Source organism: Hyperolius riggenbachi, chromosome 12, assembly GCF_040937935.1.
Source record: "Hyperolius riggenbachi isolate aHypRig1 chromosome 12, aHypRig1.pri, whole genome shotgun sequence".
Classification (NCBI taxonomy): Eukaryota; Metazoa; Chordata; class Amphibia; order Anura; family Hyperoliidae; genus Hyperolius; species Hyperolius riggenbachi.
Window position 1 is genome coordinate 6452469 of NC_090657.1, and position 12172 is coordinate 6464640.

Genomic DNA, 12172 nt, shown 5'->3' on the forward strand with positions numbered 1-12172 from the left:
ATGATTATTGTAAAAAATGATTTAGTCAGTGTTTGCCCATTGTAAAATCTTTTAAATCCATTATTTACATTCTGACATTACATGGTGACATTTTTACTGCTGGCAGGTGATGTAGCTGCTGCTTGCTTCTTTGGCAGTTGGGGACAGCTGTAAACAGCTATTTCCCACAATGCAAAATGGTTCACAGACAGGAAACTGCCAGGAGTACCACAGTACTTAGAGTTTCTTGTGAGAGGGGTTTCACCACATAGTTACATAGTTATTTTGGTTGAAAAAAGACATACGTCCATCGAGTTCAACCAGTATAAAGTACAACACCAGCCTGCACCCTCACATATCCCTGCTGATCCAGAGGAAGGCACAACACCAGCCTACACCCTCACATATCCCTGCTGATCCAGAGGAAGGCACAACACCAGCCTACACCCTCACATATCCCTGCTGACCCAGAGGAAGGCACAACACCAGCCTGCTCCCTCACATATCCCTGCTGATCCAGAGGAGGGCACAACACCAGCCTGCTCCCTCACATATCCCTGCTGATCCAGAGGAAGGCACAACACCAGCCTGCACCCTCACATATCCCTGCTGATCCAGAGGAAGGCACAACACCAGCCTGCACCCTCACATATCCCTGCTGATCCAGAGGAAGGCACAACACCAGCCTGCTACCTCACATATCCCTGCTGATCCAGAGGAAGGTACAACACCAGCCTGCTCCCTCACATATCCCTGCTGATCCAGAGGAAGGCACAACACCAGCCTGCTCCCTCACATATCCCTGCTGATCCAGAGGAAGGCACAACACCAGCCTGCTCCCTCACATATCCCTGCTGATCCAGAGGAAGGCACAACACCAGCCTGCACCCTCACATATCCCTGCTGATCCAGAGGAAGGCACAACACCAGCCTGCTACCTCACATATCCCTGCTGATCCAGAGGAAGGTACAACACCAGCCTGCTCCCTCACATATCCCTGCTGATCCAGAGGAAGGCACAACACCAGCCTGCTCCCTCACATATCCCTGCTGATCCAGAGGAGGGCACACCACCAGCCTGCTCCCTCACATATCCCTGCTGATCCAGAGGAGGGCACACCACCAGCCTGCTCCCTCACATATCCCTGCTGATCCAGAGGAAGGCACAACACCAGCCTGCACCCTCACATATCCCTGCTGATCCAGAGGAAGGCACAACACCAGCCTGCTCCCTCACATATCCCTGCTGATCCAGAGAAAGGCATAACACCAGCCTGCACCCTCACATATCCCTGCTGATCCAGAGGAAGGCACAACACCAGCCTGCTCCCTCACATATCCCTGCTGATCCAGAGGAAGGCACAACACCAGCCTGCTCCCTCACATATCCCTGCTGATCCAGAGGAGGGCACACCACCAGCCTGCTCCCTCACATATCCCTGCTGATCCAGAGGAGGGCACACCACCAGCCTGCTCCCTCACATATCCCTGCTGATCCAGAGGAAGGCACAACACCAGCCTGCACCCTCACATATCCCTGCTGATCCAGAGGAAGGCACACCACCAGCCTGCTCCCTCACATATCCCTGCTGATCCAGAGGAAGGCACAACACCAGCCTGCTCCCTCACATATCCCTGCTGATCCAGAGAAAGGCATAACACCAGCCTGCACCCTCACATATCCCTGCTGATCCAGAGGAAGGCACAACACCAGCCTGCACCCTCACATATCCCTGCTGATCCAGAGGAAGGCACAACACCAGCCTGCTCCCTCACATATCCCTGCTGATCCAGAGGAAGGCACAACACCAGCCTGCACCCTCACATATCCCTGCTGATCCAGAGGAAGGCACAACACCAGCCTGCTCCCTCACATATCCCTGCTGATCCAGAGGAGGGCACACCACCAGCCTGCTCCCTCACATATCCCTGCTGATCCAGAGGAGGGCACACCACCAGCCTGCTCCCTCACATATCCCTGCTGATCCAGAGGAAGGCACAACACCAGCCTGCACCCTCACATATCCCTGCTGATCCAGAGGAAGGCACAACACCAGCCTGCACCCTCACATATCCCTGCTGATCCAGAGGAAGGCACAACACCAGCCTGCACCCTCACATACCCCTGCTGATCCAGAGGAAGGCACAACACCAGCCTGCACCCTCACATATCCCTGCTGATCCAGAGGAAGGCACAACACCAGCCTGCACCCTCACATACCCCTGCTGATCCAGAGGAAGGCACAACACCAGCCTGGTCCCTCACATATCCCTGCTGATCCAGAGGAAGGCACAACACCAGCCTGCTCCCTCACACATCCCTGCTGATCCAGAGGAAGGCACAAAACCAGCCTGCACCCTCACATATCCCTGCTGATCCAGAGGAAGGCACAACACCAGCCTGCTCCCTCACATATCCCTGCTGATCCAGAGGAAGGTACAACACCAGCCTGCTCCCTCCCATATCCCTGCTGATCCAGAGGAAGGCACAATACCAGCCTGCACCCTCACATATCCCTGCTGATCCAGAGGAAGGCACAACACCAGCCTGCTCCCTCACATATCCCTGCTGATCCAGAGGAAGGTACACCACCAGCCTGCACCCTCACATATCCCTGCTGATCCACAGGAAGGCACAACACCAGCCTGCACCCTCACATATCCCTGCTGATCCAGAGGAAGGTACAACACCAGCCTGCTCCCTCACATATCCCTGCTGATCCAGAGGAAGGCACAACACCAGCCTGCTCCCTCACATATCCCTGCTGATCCAGAGGAAGGCACAACACCAGCCTGCTCCCTCACATATCCCTGCTGATCCAGAGGAAGGCACAACACCAGCCTGCACCCTCACATATCCCTGTTGATCCAGAGGAAGGCACAACACCAGCCTGCTCCCTCACATATCCCTGTTGATCCAGAGGAAGGCGAAAAAACCCTTACAAGGCATGGTCCAATTAGCCCCTAAAGGGAAAAATTCCTTCCCGACTCCAGATGGCAATCAGATAAAATCCCTGGATCATCACTACTGGGCATTACCTAGTAATTGTAGCCATGGATGTCTATTGTAGCCATGGACAATATCAGTCATACAGCGCCCCCTGATGGTCTGTGTTTGAAAAGGAATACATTTCTCATGTAAAAGGGGTTATCAGCTACTTATTGGGATAAAGTTAAATTCTTTGTCGGAGTTTCTCTTTAAAGAGGAACTTTGGCCTAAACAAACATAATGTCATTAAGTTACATTAGTTATGTTAATTTAAAATAGATAGGTCATATAATCTCTTACCCATCCTGTTTTAAAAGAACAGGCAAATTATTGTGATTTCATGGGGGTAGCCATCTTTTTGGTTGAAAGGAGGTGACAGGGAGCATGAGACACGGCTCCAACTGTCCTGTGTGCTGATCACCCCTCCTAGTTGCTAGGCAACAAGAAGAGCAACATCAGAAATCTTATCACGCTTTGTACAGCATCAGGAGAAAAATGCCTGAGCAGTTTTCCTTTGATGGGGCGGAGCTTAGCTTGTGTGCAGCTGAAAATGAGGCTTTGGTAAGAAAAACAAAGTTCTGATGCTGTGAACCTGTTAAAGAAACACCAGGCCTTTTCCATGCTGCTGAGTAGATTTTTAGTCTGGAGCTTCACTTTAATGTGAACACACACACACAGTGCTTCTTATTCGGGAGCAGTTTTGGAAACCTAAGGATTAGTTACATACAGATGTACATTATACCCTTTATACTCTGTCTGTAAGCAGCAAGGCTGATGGTGTGCTTGTGTCACTGCCCATTGCTGGCATACAGAAGCTTCTTGTCTAACGTACGACACATTGCCTCTGAAAGACACTTTTCTTTCGTCTGGAAGCCGAGATCCGGAGTTCCACTTCTCTGAGGACAACACATGAAAGAGATCTTTGTGGCCGTCTAGATGGCAGCCCCTTCCCAGGAACTGAGCAGCCATCACCCACCACATTCATGGAAAGTGTAACCTGTCCACTCCCGTGCTCTGAGGGGTGTTATATGGCAGTCCTAGAAGAAGAACTCTACTACTACAACTGCCGCTTCCCAGGAACTGAGCAGCCATCACCCACCACGTTCATGGAAAGTGTAACCTGGCCGCTCCCGTGCTTCTGAGGGCTGTTATATGGCAGTCCTAGAAGAAGAACTCTACTACTACAACTGCCGCTTCCCAGGAACTGAGCAGCCATCACCCACCACGTTCATGGAAAGTGTAACCTGTCCGCTCCCGTGCTTCTGAGGGCTGTTATATGGCAGTCCTAGAAGAAGAACTCTACTACAACTGACACTCATGGATTTAAAGTGCGACTCCAGCTGCTCCTTTTTCTACAGAAGAAATAAGAGCTGTGTTAAAATGTTTGTGTCTTTGTTGTAAAGATCTTCTCTCACAATCTGTCCTGTGACGGACACCATTTTTTTGATGCCCCTGACCACAAGACGCGCCTTGGTTTGAAAGACAAAAATCGTGGAAAAAGTACTAATCCTGGTGCATCCATGACGCAGAGGCTCCTCCCCCACAAAGTGTCTCTATCTAAGCTACACTATGTAAGCTATTCTACACTAACTCCTGCTTCTCCAACAGCTACGCTACACTAACCCCTGATGCCTTATCAGTTACAATACAGTACACTTGACTAACCCCTGATGCCTTATCAGTTACACTACAGTATACTTCACTAACCTCTGATGCCCCACCAGTTACACTACACTACACTACACTTCACTAGCTCCTGATGCCTTATCAGTTACACTGCTCTACACTTCACTTTTCTCTGATGCCCCACCAGTTACACTACACTACACTTCACTAACCCCTGATGCTTTATCAGTTACACTACACTTCACTAACCCCTGATGCCCCACCAGTTACACTACACTACACTTCACTAACTCCTGATGCCTTATCAGTTACACTACACTAACCCCTGATGCCTTATCAGTTACACTACACTACAACTTCACTAACCTCTGATGCCCCACCAGTTACACTACACTAACCTCTGATGCCCCACCAGTTACACTACACTACACTACACTTCACTAGCTCCTGATGCCTTATCAGTTACACTGCTCTACACTTCACTTTTCTCTGATGCCCCACCAGTTACACTACACTACACTTCACTAACCCCTGATGCTTTATCAGTTACACTACACTTCACTAACCCCTGATGCCCCACCAGTTACACTACACTTCACTAACCCTGATGCCCCACCAGTTACACTACACTTCACTAACTCCTGATGCCTTATCAGTTACACTACACTAACCCCTGATGCCTTATCAGTTACACTACACTACAACTTCACTAACCTCTGATGCCCCACCAGTTACACTTCACTAACCTCTGATGCCTTATCAGTTACACTACACTACACTTCACTGACCCCTGATGCCTTATCAGTTACACTACACTACAACTTCACCAACCTCTGATGCCCCACCAGTTACACTACATTACACTTCACTAACCTCTGATTCCGCACCAGTTACACTACACTACACTTCACTAACCCAGATGCCTTAGCAGTTACACTACACTTCACTAACCCAGATGCCTTAGCAGTTACACTACACTTCACTTGTCCCTGATGCCCCACCAGTTACACTACACTTCACTAACTGATAAGGCATCAGTTACACTACACTTCACTAACCTCTGATGCCTCACCAGTTACACTACACTTAACTAACCCAGATGCCTTATCAGTTACACTACACTACACTTCACTTGCCCCTGATGCCCCACCAGTTACACTACACTTCACTAACCTCTGATGCCTCACCAGTTGCACTACACTTCACTAACCTCTGATGCCCCACCAGTTACACTACACTTCACTAACCTCTGATGCCCCACCAGTTACACTACACTTCACTAACTTCTGATGCCCCACCAGTTACACTACACTAACCTCTGATGCCCCACCAGTTACACTACATTTAACCAACCCTGATGCCCCTCCAATGACACTACACTACAATGAACTAACCCCTAATGCCCCACCAGTTACACTACACTTTACTTACCCCTGATGCCCCTCCGGTTACACTACACTTCATTAACTCCATATGCCCCACCAGTTACACTACACTAACCCCTGATGCCACACCAGTTGCACTTCACTAACCCCTGATGCCCCACCAGTTACACTACACCACAATTCACTAACCCCTGATGCCACACCAGTTACACTACACTAACCTCTGATGCCCCACCAGTTACACTACACTAACCCCTGATGCCCCACCAGTTACACTACACTACACTTAACTAACTCCTGATGCCTTATCAGTTACACTACACTTCACTAACCCCTGATGCCTTATCAGTTACACTACACTACAACTTCACTAACCTCTGATGCCCCACCATTTACACTACATTACACTTCACTTTTCCCTGATGCCCCACCAGTTACACTACACTTCACTAACCCCTGATGCCCCACCAGTTACACTACACTTTACTAACCCCTGATGCCCCACCAGTTACACTACACTAACCCCTAATGCCACACCAGTTGCACTTCACTAACCCCTGATGCCACACCAGTTACACTTCACTAACCCCTAATGCCACACCAGTTGCACTTCACTAACCCCTGATGCCCCACCAGTTACATTACACTACACTAACCCCTGATGCCACACCAGTTGCACTTCACTAACCCCTGATGCCCCACCAGTTACACTACACTACACTAACCCCTAATGCCCCACCAGTTACACTACACTAACCCTTGGTGCCCCACCAGTTATACTACACTACACTTCACTACCTCCTGATGCCCCACCAATTACACTACACTAACCCCTGATGCCCCACCAGTTATACTACACTACACTTCACTACCTCCTGATGCCCCACCAGTTACACTACACTACACTAACCCTTGTGGCGCATGTGCACTGAACATCATGCATGACCCTGGTGCACGTGGGTTGTCAGGTTACATAGTAAGAGGGCATCAGTAACCAGGAAGGACAGAGATCTCGGAGAAACAAAGTGTGCAGAGCGGCAGGATTTGTAACAGCGGATGCAGATGGATATATATATATATATATATATATATATATATATATATATATATATATATATATATATATATATATATATATATATATATATTAGAAGAATAAGTGAATACATTTTGAATGGATACTTTAGGTAGTCCCTCATGTTATTAAGAAGTGGTGAGATTGTAGGATCAAGACATGAATCAATCATTTATGGACACCTTAAAGATGGATTGTCAGCCACAAAATCAAATTCCATTTACTCACTGCACTATGTTCATTATGCAGCCTGGATCCTCATCCTGCATTGCAAGCACTCCAATCTAATCTGAAATATTTCTGCTGTAATAAATCTATGTAGTACAAATCTAATCTCAGTCAGACTGGCTCTATAGGCCAGGGAAGCTTATCTCCCCACCCACATTCCTGCTCCTCACTGATTGTCTTAGGGCAGTTTACTGCTCCTGAAATACGATCTATGCCTGCTGTGCCTGAACAAGAACATATTTAACAAGTGGTTGTCATATGTGCACAGGGCCATACATGATTTATCCCCTTTTGTTTTAAAATAAACAGTGCTACTATAGATAAAACCCACACATTGTATTTACCTATTGGTCCTGGTTATTACAACATTTAAATGATGTTCCGAATCTGACTACAACGCATGGAGACAATATAGTATTTGGAAATAAAGATGTACTTTTTCATGTTTGTACCCGATCAATATTCTTATTTGCTAAAGAAAAACCAACACAACAACCAAAGACCACTTTTGGTTGATTTATAAAGATATGTGTAAAACGCAGGTACCAGCACTTGTAAGCAAAAAAACACCACAATGTGTAGAAAACCAGTAAGTGCTGCTCAAATGCGTATTTTAATGAGCATAATTGCAGTACACATATTAGCATTGTTTAATGTCTGACAATGCAAGCATATGCAAAGACTATAATATATATCTATCTATATTACATCATGTTGCTGTGTATAAGGAAAACCTACTGCCTATTTTAAAGCCTTAAAGAGAACCTGTAGCAAAAAAACAAAACAAAACAAAAAAAACATCCCCTGGGGGTGCTCACCTCGGGAGGGGGAAGCCTCGGTCCCAATGAGGCTTCCCCCTCCCCTGTAGCTGTAGGCAATCCAGAGCTGGCTCCCCCGAAGCGTCCCGGAATCCTCCCTCGACAAGCCTGACAAGCGCTGATTTGTTTACCTTCCCGGCTCCAGCAGGTGGCGCTGTTGCGGCTCTCAGCACGAAGATAGGCGAAAATAGCCGATCTCTGTCGGGTCCGCTCTACTGTGCAGGTGCAGGAGACTTGCACCTGCGCAGTAGTGATGGGAATTCCGGCTCTTCTCGGAGAATCGGCTCTTCTGAATCGGCTCCTATTAAAGAGCCGGCTCTTACGGCTCTGAATCGGCTCCCTATTAAATATCAATAGACACCGCTCAGAATCGGAGTAAAAGCCCCGCCCCCGTCTCCATGACAACTCCAGACTGCTTCTCTGACTGGGGAAATCCCTCTTGCTACTGCTCTGCTCCGCCCCATACACTCGTACAAGCTGCAACTACAGGACTACATCTCCCAGCATGCCTCCGCGCCCTTTATTACACAGCAAATCAGAGCTGTGTGGGATGGCTGAGGCATCGGCTCTTTCAAAACGGAGAACCGGCTCTTGTCGTTCGCAGCAAAGAGCCGGCTCTCTGAGCCGGCTCGTTCGCGAACGACCCATCACTACTGTGCAGTAGAGCGGCCCGACAGAGATCAGCTATTTCCGCCTATCTCCGAGCGGAGAGCCGATACTGCGCCTGCACTGGAGCTGGAAAGGTAAATATTTACATCCCCGCTGTTCGCGGAGCTTTATCGCCGCCGCCGTGGGACACAGGAGGGTAGGGGAAGCCTCATTAGGATCCGGAGGCTTCCCCCGAAGGAGGTGAGTACCCCCCAGGGCAGGTTTTTCTCATTACAGGTTTTCTTTAATGTCACTTTGGAGAGCCATACAGCAAAAAAATAGATGAGTAAAATTGCAGACTGGATCCAAAGTGACGTTAAGGTTTTTAAATCAGTGATGGTTGTACTTATACAAGCAATATGATGTACTATATATATAATATATAATATAGTCTTTGCATATGCTTGCATTGTCAGGCATTGAACAATACTAATATGCGCACTGCAATTATGCTAATTAAAATAAGCAGTTGAGCAGCTTATTTGCTAAAACTGGATTTGATAAGGAACTATCGTTCAGGCAAGTATTCGTGGCATGTGTGTGGAGTTAGATCTCGGCTCTGTTCTTAGTCCATCCCTTTTACTGAACTTGTCAGTGTTGTGGTTCTGTGGTCCACTGACTCAGTTTGATCATTTTGTGCAGATAGAAGAGACCAAAAAGATTAAAAATTATGAGATCAGAAATTAATTTCAGTTAAAGAGACACTGAAGCGAAAAAAAATATATGATATAATGAATTGGTTGTGTACTATGAATAATTACTAGAAGATTAGCAGCAAAGAAAATATTCTCATATTTTTATTTTCAGGTATATAGTGTTTTTTCTAACATTGCATCATTCTATAATATGTGCAGATTACACAACACTCAGCATTCAAAATGAGTCTTTCAGAGCAGTCTGTGAAGTAATGACCTCTCCTCTAGCAGAGGAAAAGTAAACAGTTCAATTACAGTTGAGATAATAAAAGTCAGATAACAGCCCTCTCCACCACTAAGTTAGTCGGAGAGCTTAATGGCTTGTTTGCATAGAGATAACAACTGGAGTTTCTCAACTCTTCCTGTACTGGAAACAATTAGACTGATGTATCTGATCTTAATGTTTTTTTTCTTAGCTGTACTACACATACAAATCATAATATCATCATTTTTTTTTCGCTTCAGTGTCTCTTTAACAGTATGAAAGGCAACGCTGTGGTGCTGAAACTGAGGTAACGAGAACAGCGCTCTGAGCAGTGTTTTTGTCCTTTCACAGCTTGGAATTCCTGGTTAGTTAAATAGCCCGTGTCACACTGTCAGTGTTCCTGCGGCTTAGTGGCAAATATTTCAGCAGTGTTTGTTCAGGAATGTGAGCAAGGAGAGGAGATCCAAATGAACTAAGGCGATTATACTCATAAATTCCATCACCGTACACTATAAAGTCATCAGTGCTATGACTGTATTACCATTGTTTCTATGCATTTTTAGCAATCTATTATGTATCAGATAACAATATACTGTAGTTACACATTAATAAAAGCAACAGATTGTCCAGCAAGCTTGTGGTGAACCAGAACTCTAGGAGTGTGTCAGGAGGGTAAAAAGGACCAAGAAAGCCCACTTACTAAAATGCTATGCAAAACAAAAATTTGCCGCCTTAAAACAGAAAGTATTTGCGATTGTTTCTATTGGAGTATTCTCTCTCTAATAAAATGTTTGTAACCGTAGACAGCAATGTCTGTAAAATACTTTGATTTTTATCTCTAGACTATATGCATTTGCGTCATTAGATGTACCTGGTTGAGAGCTCATTTAGCTGATATTTTAGGATTTCTGTAACCAGCTTCACCTTTCTGTGGCTGCATGAAAAAAGAGCGCCAGGGAAAAAGGGCCCGGCTGGATAACGAAATCTTAATTACGATAAACATCGTTGTCAAACTTGGTTAACAATAAATACAGTTTTTACAACAGACAGGTGATACTAATGAAAAAATATTAATGTTAAAAATCTTTACGTAATTCAACAATACAGCTTAACTCAACCCTACTCTCGCACAGAACCCTCCCTGATGGCGCCTAACTTTAACCACCCCCCAGTGGTGCCGAACCCTAACCCCCCTCCTCCCAGTGGTGCCTAACCCTAACCACTCCCCCTGGTGGTGTCTAAAGCTGGCCACTAACGGTCCAATTTCTAGCGAAAAATCGTTTGAGCGATCAGAAATTATGATCGGTTTGGTTGTAAATAATCTCCATTGGTGGACACAATCGATTATGAATGAGTGAAAAAAATGTCGCCCGAATGAGTTTTCATCGAACGAAAATTTGGATTTTCTTGGTGGTCGTGATAGATAGGAAGCAATGATTGGTTAGTTGATGCTGTAGTGAACGATTTTTCGTCCGAACAGAATTTCTGATCGCTCGAACGATTTTTCGCTAGAAATTGGACCGTTAGTGGCCAGCTTAACCCTAACCACTCCCCTGGTGGTGTCTAACCCTAACCACTCCCCTGGTGGTGTCTAACCCTAACCACTCCCCTGGTGGTGTCTAACCCTAACCACTCCCCTGGTGGTGTCTAACCCTAACCACTCCCCTGGTGGTGTCTAACCCTAACCACTCCCCTGGTGGTGTCTAACCCTAACCACTCCCCTGGTGGTGTCTAACCCTAACCACTCCCCTGGTGGTGTCTAACCCTAACCACTCCCCTGGTGGTGTCTAACCCTAACCATTCCCCTGGTGGTGTCTAACCCTAACCACTCCCCTGGTGGTGTCTAACCCTAACCATTCCCCTGGTGGTGTCTAACCCTAACCATTCCCCTGGTGGTGTCTAACCCTAACCATTCCCCTGGTGGTGTCTAACCCTAACCACTCCCCTGGTGGTGTCTAACCCTAACCACTCCCCTGGTGGTGTCTAACCCTAACCACTCCCCTGGTGGTGTCTAACCCTAACCACTCCCCTGGTGGTGTCTAACCCTAACCACTCCCCTGGTGGTGTCTAACCCTAACCACTCCCCTGGTGGTGTCTAACCCTAACCACTCCGCTGGTGGTGTCTAACCCTAGCCACTCCCCTGGTGGTGTCTAACCCTAACCACTCCCCTGGTGGTGTCTAACCCTAACCACTCCCCTGGTGGTGTCTAACCCTAACCACTCCCCTGGTGGTGTCTAACCCTAACCACTCCCCTGGTGGTGTCTAACCCTAACCACTCCCCTGGTGGTGTCTAACCCTAACCACTCCTCTGGTGGTTTCTAACCCTAACCACTCCTCTGGTGGCGCCTAACCCTAACCAACCCCCTAGTGGTACCTAACACTAACCACAACTCCTGGTGGCGCCTAACCCTAACCAACCTCCTGGTGGTGCCTAAACACTCCCTCTGCAGAGACAACTTTTTACACATAGAAACTATATCTTTGATAGTGTCAAATCTGTACATACAAACGAAATAATATATA

At 47.0% G+C, this 12172-nt stretch overlaps 1 protein-coding gene across 2 annotated transcripts in view; it reads left to right on the forward strand.

Annotated features, from left to right (window-relative positions):
- The window catches only part of RECQL5 (RecQ like helicase 5), a 179269-nt gene that overhangs the window by 114693 nt on the left and 52404 nt on the right, over positions 1–12172 (forward strand). The window lies entirely within an intron of this gene.